Raw genomic sequence first — 23,061 nt, 5'->3', positions numbered from 1 at the left:
TAATATTATACTGGTCCATCTGAGTCCACGACTCGACTGTGCCCCATAGCGATTGGAATTACACCTCTTAGCGCTCTGGTAACTGCGCAACTAAACTGCTAAACGTTTAGTGGATTGTTAAGTCCATCATTTAGACCACCCACACGTGTCAGCTTCAAATTATTTCGAATAGAAACACTTTTACACCTTAACGAGTCATATGTTACTTAGCTTTGTCCTAGATCAGTTATTTTATCAATTAAAATTTTCTCTTTTTTAAGTCGGGTAGGTTACAAAGGTAACCTATGTCATATACGGGTGCCGGGTGGCTTAAAAAATAAGTGCATTCCTGTTGCCAGGGAGGTTTTGGGATTATACTGAGCAACTTTTACTATGGGACCAACAACTAAACGAAATCGTGAAAAAAAAATTCCCTCCCCTTGAAAATGGACCAGCCAAAATGTATGAAACAGCCAAATTTTTTAGCGATTTCGGGGTTGGTGCCATAGTAAAAGTTGCTCAGTATAATCCCAAAACCTCCCTGGCAACGGGAATGCACTTATTTTTAGCCACCGTGTATATAAACATCTGATTAAGGTTCGATTGCACCAAACTGTTCGTTACGTTAAAGAGTTCGCTAAATTTTATTGTATGGAGTTTCATAGTAAACCGCCGCGGCGTGCCGGGTGACGTTGATCAGTCTGTCAAGTGCACATGGTGCAACTGGCACTTAACTCTTACGATTTTTACACATTATTAATTACGAAAACTAAAAACAACTACTACACCACACTTAATTATATGCAAATAAGTCCCGTTTTCATAATGAATAATATAATATGTAAACATCATATAACTTCCACCATACCGACTGTTATAGTGTATAACACAAAATATGGCTTTAATACAAAGTTCATTAGGACACCTAAACGTTAGTCAGCAACTCACTACAACCAACTAGTTGCAAGGTCCCTTTCTCACAGACCTTGATCAATTGGAGCTTTGCTTATCGTGATTATATCCGTTCTCTTATATAGCTACTAGTATATTATGTTCCGGTTTTGGGCAATAAGTGATTAGATTACCTACATATTAGATTAAGTGAGTCCCGACAACTAAAACGGTAGACTTTCAAAATTCCGAAATTTAAATTTACGATTATAAATTTTTATTTAATGAATGAATGAATGAAATTATTTAATCCAGAAAATGATATGAGGTTAAAACATTTAAAACGAATTACATAATAATATATGATTAAATTAAATTAAGAATTAGATTAATTTGCGCCGATAAAATACCACACCGAATTAAATTGTGGGCGAAATACAAAATGTCATTGAACATTAAAATTATAATAATTTAACAATTCAAAACGCATTGTCTACAAAATATTTCCCTTTAGCTTTGATACACAAATTCAAATTTTAGTTAAAATTATCAACAGTATGCCACATTGCCACAGTAAAAATCTTTCACATACATGGTACCTATTTTTGAGCCATCCTGTATAAAAAAAAAACATTTGTCGCGACCGAAGATAATAGCAACTTTGCATAAGTAATAGCTAATTAGTTTAGGATTAGTTTTTAAGTATTTATTTTAAGATTAGTTTTATTTATTTTTAGTTTTAGTTTTTTAAGTTTTATATGTATTTCTAATTGTTATTACATGAATAAATGATATTACCATTAGTAATAGCATAGAGTAACTTATACTAGAGCGGTACTGTCATAGTAAATTTTGTAACCCCAGTAAATTCACTGCCATCTGTCGACACACTTTAAAACTAAAAATAAATATTTATAAAAATACGATAAAATGTATTTAAATATAGATAAATGATTTTTTTATTTGCATTTATATTTTTATATGATTTTGACCCATGTTCTTTCACTGGTATGCGTTAAGATTATAAATAACAAACGAAACAGTCAACGCCCTCTATACGAGTGTAGGCCAAAACTAGTGGCGCCATCTGATCGAGAATCAAATTTTCGTGATTTTCGACGCACGTTTTTTCCTTAGACTGTATCCATCTATTACGGAGTTATATCTATCTTTGGTAATAGCTAATTATATTACCTAGACATACAGTTGTATTTTGCAACTAAAAAGGGCCCTAACAAGTGCGAGTTCGCAGCAGCCAGCAAGGCTTTGTCACTTTCGGCGCGCGCGCAACCTTGAACGCGTTATATTGTCGCATTATTACGGTTGTGTGTGGTGCGCGGCATGGGTAACAGCGTATGCAATGTTGCATTCCGATTATGACAGTGACTGTAACAAGGAATACAATTTTTCTACAGCGGTCTATCTTTCGATGCGGATTCGCACGCCTCTGGTGTGCGTGTGGGACATCGCTATATGTATATGCGGATAGCGCTGTCACCGGATCCCTTTATTTTACCGATTTTTTTTTACAAATTTCATTTCCCAACCAAACTTTACCAACTGCACGTTTGTCAACTCAATCTTTCCCATATAATTATTTCGCAACCATTTCATTTCCCAACCACATAGTTGGGAAATGAAAATGACGTAATAAGTTGGGTTAGGTTAGGTTGGATTATGTAAAGTTGGGAAATGATTAGTTGGGTTTAAAATTTTTGGGAAAGATAGTTTGGGATATGAAAATTTGGCAAAAAAATTTCGGTAATGCATCAGTAACCCCGCTGTCACGCTCATAAATCGGAGCGACGTGCGAATTCGCATCAGCGTGATAACCACTTAGGAGGTATATACGATAAAAAAAGTTTTTTTTATATTTTTATTTTAGCCGTACAATGTAAATCATACTGAACAACTTCCAGTCCAAAATCCTGACAAATTAAATTAAATTAAAAAATCTTTATTGCCACACCTTAGGAAAAAAATATCTAAAATTTATGAAAGGATAGCTTAAAAATACAATATAAACTAAACTTAAACTTAAATATCAACTTAACATAACATAATAACTATTAACTTAAATCTATGGTGAGGCAAAGGGTCCCAATCTCAGCATGTGCGGTGCCAGAGGGCTCCGCGCTGATTTTCAGACTGGTCCCGGGACGGTTGGGGTCGGTCGCTACTATCATAATGTACCCTTCTTAGGTACAGCTCTATATTTATAACTTTATGTGTATTTGTGTTATTAGTGTGCGTATATGGATATGTGGGGCTGATATGTGGATGTAGTGTAGGTAAGAATGTATTTTGTACTGTGTGTGTGTATCATGTTTTGTCATTACATACAGAGAAAAATTAAAAAAGATAATTAAAAAAGAAAAAATAATTAAAAAAGATGTATATATAGCAATAAATAAATAAATAAATAAATAAATATATAGTTATTAGAGTTTACAACATATTTTGCATATTTAATAAATGTGTTCGAACTAGTCGCTTATATTTTAAAAACGCTGAAGGTTCTCGCAAGGGGGGTGGTAGGTCATTCCAGACTTTACTAGCGGCAAATTTAAAACTCCCCCTGAAAGACGCAGTTTTATGCGGTGGGATTCTTAGTTTTGTGCATTTTCTCAGCGACCTTGAGCACGTATCCCTTATCCATTTTATTTTATCAAACAGATAGCGGGGTTTTTCAAGATCTAACACCTTCCTAACAGCGCATGCCAAATGCAGTCGTCTTCGATTTTCCATATTTAGAACTTTGTTCTCATTAAGAAAGGGAGTAATGTGTGACCTGCTTGGAACTTTATAGCAGAACCGAACACATGCATTCTGCACACGCTGTATAGACTTCTTTGTTTTCGCAAGTAGTCTCGGTCCATACACAATGTCGGCATAGTTAAATAGTGAGAGAACTAGTGATTCCACTAAAATTTCCCTGACTTTAACCGATAGGTATTTACGAATATTATACAGTACCTTAAGTCTGTAGAAGGCATTTCGTATGTTTATATTCACATGTTCTATGTACCGCAACTCTCCATCCATGGTCACTCCTAGATTTTTTGCGTGTTCTACTTCCGAGATTATCTCTGTGCCAAGACTGATCCTTGGTCTTTGTGCTTTGATTTTTAGTCGTTGACTGATAGTTCCCATTATTACAAACTGGGATTTAGAAGGGTTTAAAACCAGGTTATTCTTGATTGACCAATCTGCTACTATTCTGAGATCTTCGTTTATTTTACTAACTGCCGTGTCTAGTTCATCTGGTGCGCATGAATAATATATTTGGGTGTCATCTGCATAAAAATGTGCTTCACACTGTTTTAAGTTTTTTACAAGATCAGCCGTGTACAGAATAAATAGCAGAGGACTTAAAATAGACCCCTGGGGTGTGCCACGACTGATCACTCGAGTAGTTGAATGAGTCAACTCGCCTTTATTATTTAGTACTTCGACATACTGCTTGCGGTTTGTGAGGAACGACTCAAACCACTGACACGCCTGTATAGATACGCCGTAATATGACATTTTTGACAGCAGCAGTTTTGGATTAAGACAGTCAAAGGCACGCGAGAAGTCGAGCAAAACGAGAATAGATCCCTTGCCCCTGTCTGATGCCGCGATGATGTCATCTGTCACGTTGGCCAAGGCAGTCGCCGTTCCGTGCCTACCGCGAAACCCGGACTGTATACTAGGTAGTATATTATTATTTTCTAAGTACATAGACAGCTGCTGACTGACAACTCTTTCGATGACTTTGGACAGCACAGGTAGGATGCTAATAGGGCGCAAATCTTTGTATTCCTCAGTTTTGCTGGACTTAGGTATTGGTTTTACCTTGGCGAGTTTCCAGGCTTCGGGAAAGGTCCTAGATTTGATAGAGGTGTTAATGATGTGGGTTATTACAGGCAAAGTGACATCTAGTGTATGTCGGATCATTTCTATGTTAATATTATCGTGACCACTTGCCGTTGTTTTTATCGAGTTAATTATTTTACTGACGTCGCTATCTGAACAACATTTAATGTCAAACACGCTATTGTGAAGCTTCTGTCCTTCAAAGAATTTCTGCATTTCCTTGTCTGTATTGGGCTTCCCCGGCAGTGTCAAAAAAAAGTTGTTTATTTCATCCGGTTTCAATAAATGGTCAGGTATAGTGAATCTATCCGTGTCTCCTATACTCGATGAGTTTTTTAAGTGTTTCCACATTTGTTTTGGTTGTGATTTATTCTTGTTAACGTAGAAAGCGAAGTAAGCCGTTTTTTCACGCTCTAATGCCCCAGTAGTGTAGTTACGAAGATCTTTGTAATACTTGCGATGTGACTCATTTTTTGTTTTTTGCGCTCTTTTTAAGGCAGCATCACGAAGGTCCATCATGGTCTTAATATTTTCTGTGATCCATGGGTGCGAAGTACCGTTTATTCGCGATCGACGTATGGGTGCATGCTTGTCGAATAGGTTAGATAGAAGGCAGTTAAAACGACTCACTTTGCCTTCCAAGTCGGTTATGTCTTTTATTTGACTCCAAGGTATTTGTCTAAGATCTGCACTGAAACTTTCTATATCCATTTTGTCTAGAGATCTCCTGTAGATATATTGTGGCACTGGTTTAGGTTTGACAATGAGTAGTTCTGCTATTATCATAGCATGATCGCTTAGTTTAGGATTATGATGCACATTTATTGTTTTACAAATAGCAGGCTTGTCTGTTATAAAAAGATCTATTATGGAAGAACAATCTTTTGTAATTCTAGTCGGTTCATTTATGATTTGTTCCAAACTTCTCTGTGATAAAAATGTAAATAGTTTTTTTGTATTAGGTTTGTCTCGAAGTTGTACATCAACATTAAAGTCAGTCAATAGGAATACGCCTTTGTATGATGAAAATACGTCTAAAGATTCATTAAGAGAGTCTAGCGCTGTCAACGGGCACTGATTCAGGCCTATATGCGGTGCCGATCGCAAGGCGCCCGACACCGCATATCCGCAGCTCTAGCCACAATTGCTCCAGAGAGGAAGGAGGATGCTGTTTAATTAGTACACGGAGATTCTTACGCACATAAAAACCTACCCCTCCTCCTCTGGCGGCTGACTGGCGTGGTTTGCTTTTAAGGATATATCCCGGCATTTTAGGTATACATTTTTCCTCGCCGCTACGCAGCCACGTTTCGTTCAATGCTATAATATCTGGTTTGTGTCGGTCTAGCGCTGCTGCAAGCTCATCACGGCCTTCCCAAATGCCTTTCCCACGGACTTAGATATTGATATGCGATTAGTCCAAATATATTGACGACCGGTCTGGCCTAGTAGTGATCCTGCCTGCGAAGCCGATGGTCCTGGGTTGGAATCCCGGTAAAGGCATTTATTTGTGTGATGATGAGCACAGATATTTGTTCCTGAGTCATGGACATTTCTATGTATTTATAAATATTTGTATAAGTATTATATATATCGTTGTCCCCAAGCCCACAAGCCCTCTTGAGCTTACCGTGGGACTTAGTCAATTTGTGTAAGAATGTCCTATAATATTTATTTATTTTATGAAACCAAAATCTAAATATATGAAATCACAGTATACTTAATTAAATAAAGCTTAAGATTAGATAGCTCGAGATTTAATTTGAATCGATATTTTATCGAGCGATTATTAACCTGTACTGTATACGTACCTACTTCAAAACCGATATCTATATAGGTATAGCCGTACCACGAGTTGACACTTAAAGTTTACGTTAGCGACTGCGTAAACTCGATTTCAGTCTATCTCGCTCGCACTGATATATGGGAGAACAATGAAAATTTTGGAGATTTTGTTAGTTATTTTATTAATGGTACATGAAGAAATGGCGCCAAAAACATAGCCGCTTTGCTCGGAAGTCCAGCTAGTCTTTAGACGGACACACATCCGCTATCGCTCATGGCATGCGCCCATGCATCACGGACTAAGCTATTAAGCTCCGAAGAAAGCCGACTGGTTTCGCTGGAAAGCGATCGCGGGCTGGACGACTTTCGCACAAACTTTGCTGGGAATCGCTTAAAACACTAAATATCAATATTTATATTCTTAAAGAGATTTCTAAAGTATTTTCGAATTTGTATTATGTAGCTTTCTCGGTTTTTTTTTATATTTCGGTTACTAAATACGTATTTAAGTTTCAAATATTAATCTTGCTTTATTTTTATTTGCAGGTAACGGCAAATTAAAAAATATCAACTACAAACTACAACTATTAAAAATGTGGTAAGAACAACAAATACATAATTATAAATAAATAAATAAATAAATATTATAGGACATTCTTACACAGATTGACCAAGTCCCACGGTAAGCCCAAGGAGGCTTGTGTTATGGGTACTCAGACAACGATATATATAATATATAAATACTTAAATACATAGAAAACACCCATGACTCGGGAACAAATATCTGTGCTCATCACACAAATAAATGCCCTTACCGGGATTCGAACCCAGGACCATCGGCTTCACAGGCAGGGTAACTACCCACTAGGCCAGACCGGTCGTCATTATACTTCCTGTCTAGTGACGTATCGTGTGACTTATTGTATTAAGCCACACGAACCTAAATAGCCGCGGCCTGATTCAAACTTTAATAAATGTTAAAAATTAGCTCTAGATACGATATGGATCGGATATGTCAGTGGCTTTTTTGTTTGAAGAAACGTCACTTTTGACATTGACATATCCAGTCCATATCGTATCTAGAGCTAATATTTGATTTATATTAAAGTTCGAATCAGGCCGGGCAGTCATACAATCAAAGTTACGCTCTTTTTTTTAATACTATTTCGGTGGCAAACAAGCATACGGCCCGCCTGATGTTAAGCAGTCTTCCTATGTATGCCTGCAACTCCAGAGGACATTCTGAAATAAGCTGAAATTGCTAGAAATTTACATACAACGAAATTAGTGTCAGTAGAATTTTTACATACAATAGTTCTACTCGCTCTATTTCATTTTCATGTATCATGTCGTTTTAAAATGAGATCGTAACTTCTATTGTATGGGAGCGGGTTTTTGGCGGCGCGGCGTGCTCGTGTAACTCTTAATTGTGTAAGTATATTATATGTTATATGAAACAAAAATCTTTATTTTCAGGCAACTATTGGCCCATAGAATATGAATATGTATGAATGGCTATAACTTCTTGCCTGTTAAGTTATAAAATACATATTACGTTACATCAATACTACACAAGTAAAATGCGATTTTTGCCTACATTTTTTTAAGTCAGTCATTAAATGTCATGGTTTACTATTGGTAATAAAGTAAAACGGGGTGAATATATTAACTACAATTCATTAATAACGGATAACGGCAATACGTGCGTCCCGATTTTAAATCTGTCTACAATATATGTTGCGCAAACTTTTAATGCTAATAGATTCATCAAATCGATCAAGTTGTTATTGATTTCGCAATCACATATGTCCAGCGATCACGAATTAGAATGGAGATGCAATCATCAAAGTTCTGACATTCATCAAATCGCCATTAACTGAGTAACTGATTAAGATTATCGAAATTGTAAAGTAGGTAATAAGTAGGTGTTATTACCACAAAATGAACTAACAGCAACTCTTGGCAGCAAGTTCGGTTCTCCATACGTACCTATTTATTTTCTCATTTTAAAACGACTAGCTAGATTGCTCTGAAACTTTGTACTTACAATATTATAGGGTATGCCTGTAATTAGTTTATGTAGCTTTAGATACCATATTTAAAAAAATACAGCTAATGTATCATACAAAACTTGTTTTTGCACTATTTTGTTTGTTTTATAAACTGGAGCTATAAAAACAAATTACAGACCTAGATATTTCGTTACAATCCAACACGTAGGTGGTGGAAGGTGGAATTCGGCCAAGCTTGCCGGGGACTCTTAAGCCTCGCCTTTTAAATAAAGAACTTTTTATAATAATTTTATTTTTCTACAAACTTTCCAGAACGACCTTTTTACCATCTTGCTTCTAACTTCAGAATCCTTGAAAAAAAAGGTGATTAAAATATTCACTTGCAGCTACTTGTACTCGTAAGTAGAGCAAGCGATACTATCTATAGTATTACCTACTCAACTTTAAATACTTATATTTTATTACCTACATTAATAAATATGTTCAAACATATTAATCACGAATGTTATCAGCCGCGTAAGTAATAAGATCTGGATATGTACTAGATCGCTAGGGTACTAATCGCTTAACTTTCTTGTCTCGAATGATAGCTTGTAGTCTAACATACGATATCCTCATTTTAATCTAAGATCTGTGATCGTTTCATTTACCTACTTTCTAGTATAACCTGTGCTTACTTTGTATACATTAATCATAGTTAACACTATTAGTTAACACACTGTTAACTGACAGTTCGTGAATCTTATTACAAAAGGCGTAAGGTCCACCGATGGACAGTTGAGATTGTTGCTGTTTGTACCTATATATAGGGAGCGTGCATAAACTGTAGGGGGCAGCACAGGAGACGTCAGATTTTTGGCGCGAGGTTGGGGTTTATGCTTCCAAAGTAGCCCACAAGATGGAAGCACTTGCTTTGGCGTGAAGTGTCAATGTACATGTGATGTACATGTTTATGGTTCCGATTCAGGCCACAAGATGGCAGACCCTCCAACGCGCACGGTCCCTATACGACTTAATTATACACGGTGGCTAAAAAACAAGTGCATTCCCGTTGCCAGGGAGGTTTTTGGATTATACTGAGCAACTTTTACTATGGGACCAACCCCGAAATCGCGAAAAAAAATTTGGCTGTTTCATACATTTTGGCTGGTCCATTTTCTATGGGAGGGTAATTTTTTTTTTGCGATTTCGTGGTTGGCAACGGGAATGCACTTATTTTTAAGCCAACCTGTATATGTACTAGCTCCTGCCCGCAACGTCGTCTGCACGGCATTTGCAATAACAAAGATAATAACACTATAGCATTTAAATCTTTCGCGTAAAGGTAACAAAATAAATTCGCGATAGACCCGATTTTATATGTGATTTAATAAATGTCATCACTGATGTCAAATTTGTATGAAAATATGACATTTCCTTTCTTTGTCCTTTTTAAGGCTGCGTTTCGACCAAAGTTGTGTTAGGTTAGGATGCGTTTGTGAAGAACCACTGATTTTTTTTCCTCGTTCAGCGTGCAATGATTCTATTGGTTCTTAAAATACATCCCTCGCACATCTCTGCTCGAAACGCAGCCTAAATCGGTGCAGTTAGCTTACTCGTAGCTTAGACTGACTCTAGTAACCACTAGACGGTGAATATTGCGCCAAAAAAAATTTTTTTAATAAGGCCTTAGAATGAGATTAATTTAAACGGAACAAAAAATCGGCTTCCCTTGTTTTTGCCACGCTTCAACGCTAAAAAGTAAAAAACTATTTATAACTTTAAATATGCATTTAATAAGGAAGTGTTCAGAGTGCATTAAATTTGCGTAACCGTAGGTAGGTAATTAAGAACGGTCTAGCCACACAGTCTAAATTACGTGTTATTATGTGTTGAATTGCAAAACACCAGAAGACAGAAGTTTTCCTGCCAACATAAAGTGTCGTGTTTATCACATTAGGGAGATCATTATGAAAACGTTCGCCGCCGCCAAAAAGCCTTTTCCATATAATCGAAGGTATGTTCTCATAGAAAATAGCTCTAATTTCTTTATATTATAATTTACAATGTCTTGCAACAAAAACTAGTCCCAGATATGTTATACTATGAATTTTTTCAGATAAGTTTTTCAGGCTCGGGCTCTAATCTGTTAAACAAAAGCCTTTGTGTATTTTAAGAGCGGTCTTCAGCACGTGCCAAAGCAGCCATGTCGTTTAAAAAACAACTATCGTGATAGTATTAAGGTTCAAATTTATGTGACAGCTCATTCAGAATACAATCAGGGTGGGCTTTTCTTTGGAGATAACAAAACGTCTCCGAATAGGCTGCTTTATGAATTTGAACCATATTATATAGAATGGTAAAGATTTTAAAACGGGCTTGTTCCCGTTACCATAGAGTAACTTATACTAGAGCGGTACTGTCATAGTAAATTTTGTAACCCCAGTAAATTCACTGCCATCTGTCGACACACTTTAAAACTAAAAGTGAAGATTTATAAAAATACGATAAAATGTATTTAAATATAGATAAATGTTTTTTTTTTATTTGCATTAATTATTTTTATGATTTTGACCCATGTTCTTTCACTGATATGCATTAAAATTGTTAAATAACAAACGAAACCGTCAACGCCATCTATACGACTGTAGGCCAAAACTAGTAGCGCCCTCTGAACGAGAACCAAATTTTCTTGATTTTCGAGGCACGTTTTTTCCTTAGACTGTATCCAGCTATTACGGAGTTATATCTATCTTTGCCGTTACTTATGTTGGGGCTATTATTAGTAAGCAGTGTAACCACTGCATAAAGGAAACAATGCCTTTTGTTTATAAGGGTCCGAGCCCAAAAAAAAACCATATGAGATAATTCATACTATACCTCAATGTACATGTACAAATTTCATGTTACATATTTCAGAATGTCGTATAAAAATTATAACGTAACCGATTGTATGGCGGCGGCTAAGTTCGTGTGACTCCAAAATTTTATTTAAACAGACTCAAGTCAATTCCTAGTCAAAGCACGTGCCCCTTTTATTCTATTTATTACAATAGTATTGCTCACGCCTCTTTGATAGTTTAAGAAAAGCGATAAGCTTACAAATCGCACGACTATTCAACAAAAAATCGTGGCGCGTGCGATTCATTATTCATTACAGTCATTCTACTCATTCTTAATAGAAGTTGTTTTGACAAAACCGTAACAACACCTAAAAGCAACAATAAAATGGTTCCTTTGTTTATGAATTTTCATAGAAAGATACCCGTTTCCAATGCTGTTGAATGTAGTAGACCGAGCTGACATCCATCTACCCCGTATATGAAACATCAGCTCACTAAAAAATCTAATAAGTATTAGATATAGTCTCGCCCATTGATTCTTTTATGCGACGGTCGCCCATTGTCTACCATTGAGTCTGAGCGCGTGCTACGGCGCGTGCCATTGTCAGAGACAATGGTACACAATGGGCGACCGCTCACACAAAAGGAACCACTTTTGTTTAACAGATTACCGTCTTCTTATTTGTCTGACAGATGCAGACAGATCAGTGCCTAACACTCGCTAAACATTGACAGATTTGCCCGCAAATAGAAAAATGAAATATCCTTAGCCTAAAAATGCTGATTTTCTTACACGGTAATTTCTCAAATTTATAATACGAGTACCATATGCTGTAGCTACAACATATCCTTCTATTTCCTCTGCCCAACTCTAAACTATTATTAGCTAACTTCTAGTGGTTAGGTGAGGTTTCTAAAAAAACCCTGACACTAACCAAGTCCCCCCGCAATCCTGACAAAGGACCAAAAATCCGGAATGTCAGGGGAAATCCTGACATATGGCAACCCTATCCACAAGACGCATCAGGCTAACCTGACGAACACATCAGTAATTCAGATACCTGAATTACTACGAAGAATGTAAATATTTAATGTTATTAAGTAACATTTGCAACCGGTAGCAAACTGTCCACCGCAAGATGCATGGAATTCGATACGGATAAGTTGGTGGAATTTTTGGACAAGCCTGTGGCCTTGAACGGTTTGACTCCAAGAGACATATGGTGACATTATTTACCCCCTAGTATTAATTTAGAAACTGAATAATTATTCATTATAAATTTCTACAGACGACTTATTTACGAATTTCTACAGAAGACTTAAAAAAGTTTAATAGACCTCAAGTTGTCTAAATTTGTGACTTGAGCCTAAAAATTTTTATGGTGTCCATATAGTTATATATATATATATAACACGTATAAATTTGAAAAAGTCGATCCCAATTCAATGGGGGCGTCTGTGTACCTACTGCGCTGGTCATCAGGAGGTTAAAAGTCTTACAAACCCTCCGCCAAAATACCGCTCCATTGCATTGAAGTCAAATATCGAAGAAAATAGAGCGAGGAGAAGTTTTATAAAGTTTTAGCAAGAAGTAGAATAAGGTACCTGGGCGTTTTCTAAACTAAATATTGAAAACCTGATTCTTCGAAACCTGGACATTCTTGGGTTCATTCTACTCAGAATCGACAGGCACCGCGCTCTGTATTGCCAGCTATATATACGCTGGGAGAGGTAAGTGCCAGCCCAATAGTCTCCCGAGGCGTCGACCAGCCATGTCGACAGGTCCCCCATGAAGGTTTCCATGTCCGCCGACCAAGGACCCATTGTCTCCACTGCAAGCGCCGCAAATTCATAATCTCGCAGTAAAGATGATTATTTGCGGCGCTTGAGTAGTTGGGCCTGGTCGGCAGCAGCGCCGGCCTGTGCGCGAGACTTATATTGTCAAATTTTGTTTTATTTCAGAATGTATTTTAAGATGAGAGCGTAACTTCGATTGTATGCCAGCGGCTGCATGTTCGTGTGACTCATAAGTTTACAACACACATACACAACACAACAAAACACACAACACAACATCACACACACAACACACACAACATAACATTATCAAAAGTCACGCGCGTTTTGTCAAATGTCGCAGCATCGTCTGCATACATGATTTAGGTAATAACGGAGGCTACAATGCCCCGTTGATAAAATCGGAACATATGCTCCCGTTGCCCCCGTTCACTTTCGTCCCACCTTGACCTGGCTCGGCTTTATGTAAGAAAGCAGAGCTTTCTGATATGATAAAGGCGTGATCGATGACGAAGGCTTGTGACTTACTGATTATTGATATGTGACATTATGTGTGCTTATAATTGGAGTACAGTTAGCAGCAGAAGTTGCTAAGCGGGCGTTCCAAATACAAATATGTAAAATTATAAGTGTTGCTACTAGGAACTTCCTAGTTGACTACGGAACCCTAAAAAGGCAGTACCAATGACGAAGCGTCCACTCGACTACCACTGGCTTGCCTAATTTGAGAAAATGGGGCACCTCATACCTACTAAGATTTTAAAGAAAACGCAGACCTAAATATTCCCACTATAGTGATGAATCTTAATATTTCCAAAGATATTTCTAATCATGAAACAATTTCTGATCAGCTTACATCGATGTATGGCGTCAACCAATTTAAGGTAAACGTCCAAGACGCCTCCTCCAATTGAGGGGGATTTAAATCTTCTTCAGGCAGGGGACTTGAACAATAAATCTTTATCAAGTGCTCAACATGCTGCCTAATTACTACCTATGTCCTTAGGTAGCTGACACCAGACACCCCGATGTCGCCTCTATCGCTCGTGACAAGTTTAAAGACTACATGTCTGGAACAGTGACGACTGGTGACGTGACGATTAATCGATAATGAAAATGTTACATTGTGTCGTGGGTACTAAAATTGGAAACCGCAATATTTATTCATTTGTAGCCTGTCCGTCTGTCACGAGCTCACGAGCATTTTCTAAATATAGTAAAACTGGTGGTTTTTCAAACATATCGGGCTGACATTGGCCTGTCGGAAGTCAACGCAAATTTCTTGCAAATTTATTTGCTATTAAATGATTTATTCGAATTACAGTAAACTCTGAATTACATGAAATATTTCGCCTTGGCGAACGGGTTCTGAGGTTTTTGATCATTTAATAAAAGGTTTTCGTAAGATTAATCTTACGTAATTTTGTGTCAAAAAATTGTTGCTACCTTTAGGCTTTTATCAGGGCTTTGGGAATTTCGTTATATTGGTTTTATTTCACTATAAGTACTCGTTTTTCCTTGCACAGCCTATCTGCACATTATTATTTCCCGAGTATGCCCTATAATTCAATAACAGTCACTTAAACCGATTCTAATCTGATCGTAATAAAATGTATTTATAAATTTTATTCGCCTCAACTATGTAAGTATAAGTAAGTAAATACTTATTTTTGGCCAGGCAAATATTTTAAAATCTACAGAACGACAATTCTTATTTTGTCGTCAGTTGACTCCTTGACTTGATTATGACTTCTTATTTAATATTTAATTCCGAATGCATTTATATTTCAATACATTCTCTGAGAACTTTACTCTGTGGTCAAATTTGATTCAAAACAATATGCTTTAATAAATTGAGACTCGTTTTATCTAGGCACCTATGTAGATCTAATTAGACCTAAATGTAAACTTATATGTAAACACATATTTATTTTTAGATATACCTAATTTTTACTTTGCTCATATTAGAAAAACGTCTGCTTCGAGTCTGGTCCAAAAGCTCTCAATAAATAATTTCGCTGTAAGCATTTTGGTCAATTTGGAAGCGGTAAATAGGTAGTCTTTACGAGTATTTTGTCATACTGATATAACTGTGATTGATTTAGAACTCTAGGCCTACTATTAATGTCAACAGAACCCACAAAATCGTGCGACACAAATTATAATAGCAGTCATTTTAGGGCGTTGTCAAAAATCGAATCTGAATTGCGTAAGTTCATGCAAAGCCACTTACGTTGACGTATGTGTAACATTCAGGACAGACAAGTCTAGATAGCCATCTATATTCTGCCTTATTACGGTGATACAGAGGCCATAATAGAGTAATTTCGGGGCGAGGTATGACAGAACAAAATACCGAGTTCTGCGGTTATGTGACCCATGTTATCAGGTATTTAATGAGTTTGTAATGTAAACCGATAGCTTTGACTGTCAGGTAATTATGCTAGACTTAGTGTACTGAGACTTTATGATATACTAAAGTAGCAATACAGTATTAGCTTCATAGCTTGTAGGGTTTTTAGAATTTGTAACTCAATATTTTAAGCGTCGCAAATGTCGCAATAGTACATTACGATAGGTACAAGTGCGAAAAGTAGGAAATTCGAAAATTTTAAAAATAAATTAAATCGACACGAGTTGTGAATTACCTATTCACATACTACTACTACTATATTACGCGCATAATTATATTGCTGTTTAGCTCGCACAGTGACATTTGACTTGATTTGAAAACCAGCATCATGGGCGGTACAGCAGTATAATTATGAGAGTGCAATAGAGATAGCAACAGGCGGGTCGATGTACGAAAATCTATGTGAAAAGCGTCTCTTCTTTACCGCCGCTGGAGAGAGGGCAGCATGGTTGAATTTTTATCGCCTGTCACTTTCGCACTTACACTTACTTGCTATAATGTGACAGGCGATAAAAATTTATCATGGTCGCGTTTTTATCGCCTGTCACCATACACTATCCCGACATAAGTACATTCGTTTAGGACGGTTCGAGGAATAGGCGGTAGTTTTCAACTAATAAAAACGCAACGGTCATAGCTGTCAACTCCGCTTGTGTCTGGACATCCATTTAATTGTTTGAAGAACCTCGATAATAGTTGTCAATTTTTTTTAATGGTATCAGTCGATCAGGTTTGTTTTGAGGAACAAATGTCCGTATGGGACCCATTGTCTTAAAGCAATACAAAAGTCACAAATGATGGTCAAAGTCTGGCATCGCCACTTTACTGAGCAAACGCTCTAACACAAATGGCAACACATCGTGACGTCACTGTGTCACTGCGTAGAAGCTGCTTTGCTTAGAAGCCGTTTCGATGTGTAAGGACTTGCTGATTGAAACAACGACATATTGGAAGTGTTCTTTATTCTCTAAAGCGCTATCCTACTCTAACATTATTGTTTTACATATATCTATCCTTATCACTCTTACGGGGTTATCACATATCGATTGTGAGTATTATGGTTCGACCTGAATATCGACTTTGCCCTTACATGCCCTTTGAAATTTAATTTGAAAAGAATATTTATATTATTTTAATTTTAAATTTCACATCTCTCTTTGCCCTTACAGATGTATGGGAAACAAGGAAATTGCGATTTTTTCGGTGAAATGTTGTTTATGTTTATGTATATTGTTGCTATACAATATTTTTTTTTAAATAAAATGTAAGGAATCGAATGGTACCGTTATTTTTTTCCTATGTGAAAGTTAAAATTTGTGATTAATTGCTCATTTTCTACCTATTTAACTAGATTTATTTATAAAATTCAACATGTGTCAACTACCCAAAAGGAGTTTTTTAAGCTATCAGAAAACTTTGTCACCCTACATTTTGCGAATGGTCGCCTTGCCTTTCACCCCTGTACCAGCGCTTTGTCCTGCCGATATTATGTCATAAATCACCGACAGCACAAATTTAATTATCGTTTAATTACCTATATATTTGCTCAGAGCTGTCTATATTGTTTAACTGGTGTAGGTGCCTTGCAGTTAGTAACTGACATGTTGAACTTAAACACCTGCAATAATAGTACAGTCGCCATCAGATATATCGGAGCGGCCGAGGTGCTCAAAAATATCTGAACACGCACTCTAACGCCCTGACAATAGAGGCGTGTTCAGATATTTGTGAGCACCTCGGCCGCTCCGATATATCTGATGGCGACTGTACTATGTGACACACTTATGGTTCTACAAATAATATGGTGTCAGATATTTTTGCGGCCTTCGTTGTGTAACATATGCAGGTGACTGTACCAAAAAAATAAAGGAAGAAAAGGAAATCTGTTTGTGAGCAAATTAAAAGAAATCCTTATAGTTAACAAGGCATTATTCTATTGATGAATATTTAAATGATTAAATGTTTTAAGATTTTAAGATTACCTAATATGTGTAGTTTATAAGTATAATAGTTTGCTTTTATTTTAATTCATTGTTTTTTTTTCTTTTTTTCCTTGCACCAATTGTAAGTGTCTCTGTTTGGCCCTATGGTTGACTGGTAGAGAATGCCATTTATATTTTGTGAAATAAAGTTTAAATAAATAAAAGACCATTCAATCATTTTCGTCTCTCATTTGTTATTTAATATCCATTTATACAAGTGCAAATAAAGAACTTGTCTATTTACTTACTATTCATATCTTATTGTTCCTAATAATCACATGCAGTATTTATACATATACAATATTTACATGTCTTCGAGTGTCCGTTTAAGTCAAAGTTAATTAATGAGTTCAAACGATATCAGTTTAAATCAACGCTGGCTAAAGTGAGAGGTCCACATACGACAATGTCCACACATTATGCCTACATCAAGCCATATATGTGGCACACGTGTGGTGTGAACTGGTTTTAGACCCTTAAGGGCCTTAAATTAATACGCCTGTTTATTGTAGGTAAGTAGTGTGAAATAATTGTATTTGCATAGCCCATAGAGCTTATCTGTTTTACATTGATCAGCAGACATACTCGTACCAACCGACTTAAATACATGAAAAATTGAATAAGTTCTTGGCAAATATTTTAATATTTGGTACGAGCTTTTATCGCTGACTGTACTTTTTTTCCAGAGTTAGACCAAGATAAGTCTGCAGCGATTTCGATAGCACACGCAGTGCCAGTGTTATTTAAACGTCAAACTTCTATGAAATTTGCACAGTTTGGGCTATCAAAATCGCTGTCTACTTAGCTTGACACTAAGTTAGACACTTTAATACTCATCAAGACAATTCTAAAAACCCCAAACACAATTAGGTTTCGTTGTTTTAACACTATCATCGTTGGTTTCTCTGCGTGGTAGAGTCAGAAATGATGATATCCGCAGTAGAACTAGGGTCACCGACATATCTCGCAGAATTGCAAACCTTAAGTGGCAGTGGGCGGGGCACATTGCTCGCAGAACTGATAGCCGGTGGGGCCGGAAGGTTCTGGAGTGGCGTCCGCGTACCGGAAGACGAACTGCCGGTAGGCCTCCAACGAGGTGGAGCGACGACCTGGTGAAGGCCGCGGGAATTCGGTGGTTGCGAGCGGCACAGGATCGGTCGGAGTGGCGAGCCTTGGGGGAGGCCTATGTCCAGCAGTGGACGTCTATCGGCTGACATGATGATGATGATGTTTTATCACAAAATTCCCATGGCCACCTCGTCCTGTCTCCATCATGAGATCAGCTCGATGATATCATAATATTGCATTGTCACCCGACTTACATATGTATGCAAATTTCCAGCTTCATTGGAAGTCGGGAAGTGTCAAATTTAAGTTGCAAGATTTGACAAACATTTGATTTGAAACAGCTTGTAAAAAGAAGCATGTTTTGGTCAATGAGGCCAATTCAAACATACATTATGGCATCAAAATGCGTATGGCATTGCAATGTCATACGCGTTTTCCCAGAGATAAGACCTAGCTAGATCGATCTAAATTAGGAATCAGCTTTTTCGTATTAAATACTATAAAGGCGAAAGGTCTGTTTTCTAGAAGTCGGCTGTGAAATAATAATAACCCTGCGGGGGCAGCTTGTGGCGAGCGGACGGCGGCCCTTTCATCTGGCCACCGCCTCTGTGCTTGCTTTGACTGGCCGGCCAGAGTGGAGTCGCAAGAGCGGGACCTATGCTCCAGGTTGGAAATGTAAAATGTCATAACGCCGGCAGCCTGCTAAACGGATTACAGGGAACTGGCTACCACAGACTCGCCCCTCGACAACCTCACAGCCGCTCTGAAGTGTTGCTCTATTATTGTCGCAGTGTGCATGCGGCCGTTGTAGGGCCCACTAAATGAGTTGGCGAGTCACCACCTGTCTTTCACAATTTTTAGACTGATTGTCACGGCAGGTGTCCGCTGGTCTCCTCCAATAGCCCATTATCCAGTCCATCCAACATTCAAATCTATAGCCTATGACCTTAGTTCCCATCGCAGCACAAAAGTGCTGCACGCAATAGTCTGTGCACCTGGTGGGGCCATCTCCAGTTGTGAGTTCGGGGATGGTATCCGTCACGTGTATCCCTTGCTTTTAGATTTATTTGTCTTAAAGGGCCTCTGCGCTGTTGGCTTCGGCCCCACGCACGCCTTCCAAAGGTCCGGGACCCCATGGTCCCGAGATACGGAAAGACAGGCAAATAATAATAATATTAATTAAACTGCCTGCGCAAACAAGGCACTTTGATAAGAAATTTCCCTTGAGTGTATTATTTATTTAAGAAGTATCAACTGTATGAAATTTCTTCATGACCCAGTTCTCTCAGCGTTTTGCAAATATTTTCGACCTTCTAGGCCTTTTTTTTTTTTTTTTTTTTTTATTATTACAAAAAGGCAAGCACTTGACCGCAATCTCACCTGATGGTAAGTGCCGATGCAGTCTAGGATGGATCATGCTTACCTAAAAGATGTCTATTCACTCTTGATTTAAAAACCTCACAAAAGGCTTTGGCGGTCACGAAGTTCAGACTCACGATTTGACCACTTTACACTCTCTAAGCATATGACAAGCCATTCGTTAATGGATTTAAAAGGTTTTGATTAATTTAAGTGTTAAAATTACTACCTCTAATGTATACCTAAGGACAGACCTAGTATCTAATAGATCAAGGTTTGCTCAGTCAGTTTCGAAATAGCTCAGCGGTTTAGTAAATTGCAATATTAACATCAGCAAGTATAGTATACGGAGTATACCCAAAAAATACGTGAACAACAAATTTTTAGGCATATTTTTCTTATCACGTGTAAACGTCTTCTATTATATGTATTCGTTTGACTAAAACAAAACGTATTACCTATACAATAATATATTTTTTGATACACAAACGTAAATGTTAGTAAAAATTATCAATAATATGCCGCCAAAAAAAATATGTCAACGAATTTTTAGGCCAACCTGTATTCCACTGTTTTAAAGATAACACGTGATATTGAAACCGATAGACATTCGTATGGTTAGTGGCCACGGGCCATGTCAACAGTCACGTACTAATAAAATATTGAATTGGATATACGGTAAATATAACGGTCATACTTATAAAAAGAAGAAAAGATAAGTATCAGGAGAGGAAGACGACTAAAAATTATTTGGAATTTATAAAATTAGGGGAAGACCGGGTAATCACGAACTTTGGGTAGTCGCTAACGCAGCTGTTTCACTATGTTAGAGATAACGTTATGATTTTGGCCGGGCAATCCCCAGTAGCATTTATACGTCATAATGACGTCAGCGACGTCATTATGACGTAATAATGCCGTCATTATGACGTCGCTGACGTCATTTTGCTACCTGGGAATATGTACGTAATCCTGACTAATCTGTCGTACAATGATCTCATTTTTAAGCTAACCTAGGTTAATTGTGAACGATGTTAACTGTCCCATTCGGTGTTCGTAATTGCCCGACCAGTGTCGGGTAAACACGAATACTAAGAGGTTTTGTTTTTGTTATAAAAGTTGAGTAAATAAAGATAAATTAATACTGTTGATTGTAGTAATTTAAAGTGCGATAATTTACCTTTCAATTCAATTCAATTTATTTATTTAAGACAACACTGGCCCATAACGGTTAGTAACAATTAAGGTTAAAAACTAAGTGTTAGTGGAACACAAAAAACAGAAAACGACAAAACAAAAACAGACAGCAATAAAATTCTTACAACTCACCTAATAGCGGTTATGACACATTCAAAATGCCGCATTATAGGTGAGTCGTATCGGCCCGCAACAGTGGTCAGGATGGGGTTGGAGCTGGCCCGCACTCTGCAGAGCAACGAGGCAATTCTCTTGCGTATTATGGCATAGTAGTCATCCGTGTGAGCTTGCGCAAACATGCCCGATGCGCTGCAGAAACGGGACAGCCCCAACAACATCCTGAAACCATTATTATATTGGACGCGCAGGGAACTGATGGTCTTCTGCGTATAACTAGTCCAGAGGCTGCACGTGTAGAATACCTGACAATAGGCTCAGAAGAAGCTATTACATTTAACCACAAATACTATTTTTTGATTTATTCCAAAACTCCCTTAGGTGTTCGTAATTACCCTGCCTTCCCCTAATCAAGTACCTCTACAAGGTTTTCAATATGACGATCAACCTGCCAACATACATAGGCTATGCTCTTCTTAAAACTTGGCTATATACGCAACACAAATAAGTTTATGATAGGAAAATTTCGTAAGCAACGTACGAGCGCTCCTGTCCCATATTCCGTCCGTTCCGTTCCGTGTCCGTTTTCAAATCAGCCTCTGTCACGTAAGAAAAAAAATCGTTACATATGCAGCGACCTTTAATAAAGATGAAGCAACGATGCAACAATGCATTATTTCGACATCTACTCCAATGCATCTACCATCTAAAGTATAAACAAAGAAAGTGCGATGATTTAACTTTGATGCCAACAATGTGCGGAACACCAATGTTACCTAACTTGAGTACCTAACTTGCAACTTTGCACACAAGAACAGAGATCGCTGCTGTAACTTGCTTTACTTACTACTCGTATCAAACAAGGACCTTACAGGCCAATTCGAGTTTTAGTTATTCGAATTGTTTCCGATATGATACTGACCTGTCAATGTCAAAAGTGGCGAAAAGTAAAACTCGAATGGCCTGTTAAATTCTAGTTGGATGCAGAATCTTGTTCTATTTTTGAGTTACATATTACATCACGTTAGAATTTGACTCATGCTAGAACGGTCCGGGTCGGGCCAAGGCTTTCGACACTTCGTTTTCTTATACGGTTGATCGGTGATCACGTGATGCTTTCTAACTATAAAAAACCGGACACGTGCGAGTCGTACTCGCCCACCGAGTTGTTGAAAAAAAAAACTGTGAAAATTTCAGCTGTCTATAGCTATCACGGTTCATGAGATGCAGCCTGGTGACAGACAGAGGGACAGACGGACAGTGGAGTCTTAGTAAAAGGGTCCCGTTTTTACCCTTTGGGTACGAACCGAAAAAAACTGAAGTTTCGGACGCCTCGGGCCGGACGCGACCAGTCGCGAGTCATCCTCTACCGTCTACGAGTATAACCTATTTGTACCTCTATCTATGCGGGATAATTCTTTTGAATGTTCAGTACATATAAGGCGCATGGCACACTGCATCCGATTCGCATGTCGCATGCGCGTATTATTATAGCGACATCCCATTCGCAACTTCGCACGTCGGAAGGAGGGAGTCCAAGCGATATCTTACCGTACAAATCGTTCTGCCATTTTTTGCAGGGGCAAACATGCACAATAAAGTTGCACTTCTCACTCACTACATATTAACAAAATCCAGTATGTAATGACGACACAAATACATAGAAAATGACACACGACAGACAAACCTTGCACACCTCGATCTCTTTTTGTGTACAGAAATAGAAATATAGTGTGAATGCCGACTCCCTTTCCGGTGTTACTCGAAGGTTATCACCGTGT

General features: G+C 37.7%; 1 protein-coding gene across 9 annotated transcripts in view; it reads left to right on the top strand.

The window, feature by feature from the left end:
- The window catches only part of LOC134741302 (mucin-17-like), a 137,894-nt gene that overhangs the window by 97,676 nt on the left and 17,157 nt on the right, over positions 1 to 23,061 (top strand). The window lies entirely within an intron of this gene.

Source organism: Cydia strobilella, chromosome 5 (genome assembly GCF_947568885.1).
Source record: "Cydia strobilella chromosome 5, ilCydStro3.1, whole genome shotgun sequence".
NCBI lineage: Eukaryota > Metazoa > Arthropoda > Insecta > Lepidoptera > Tortricidae > Cydia > Cydia strobilella.
Note: the sequence above shows the minus strand (reverse complement) of the source record. Positions and strands in the feature narration are given on the sequence as shown.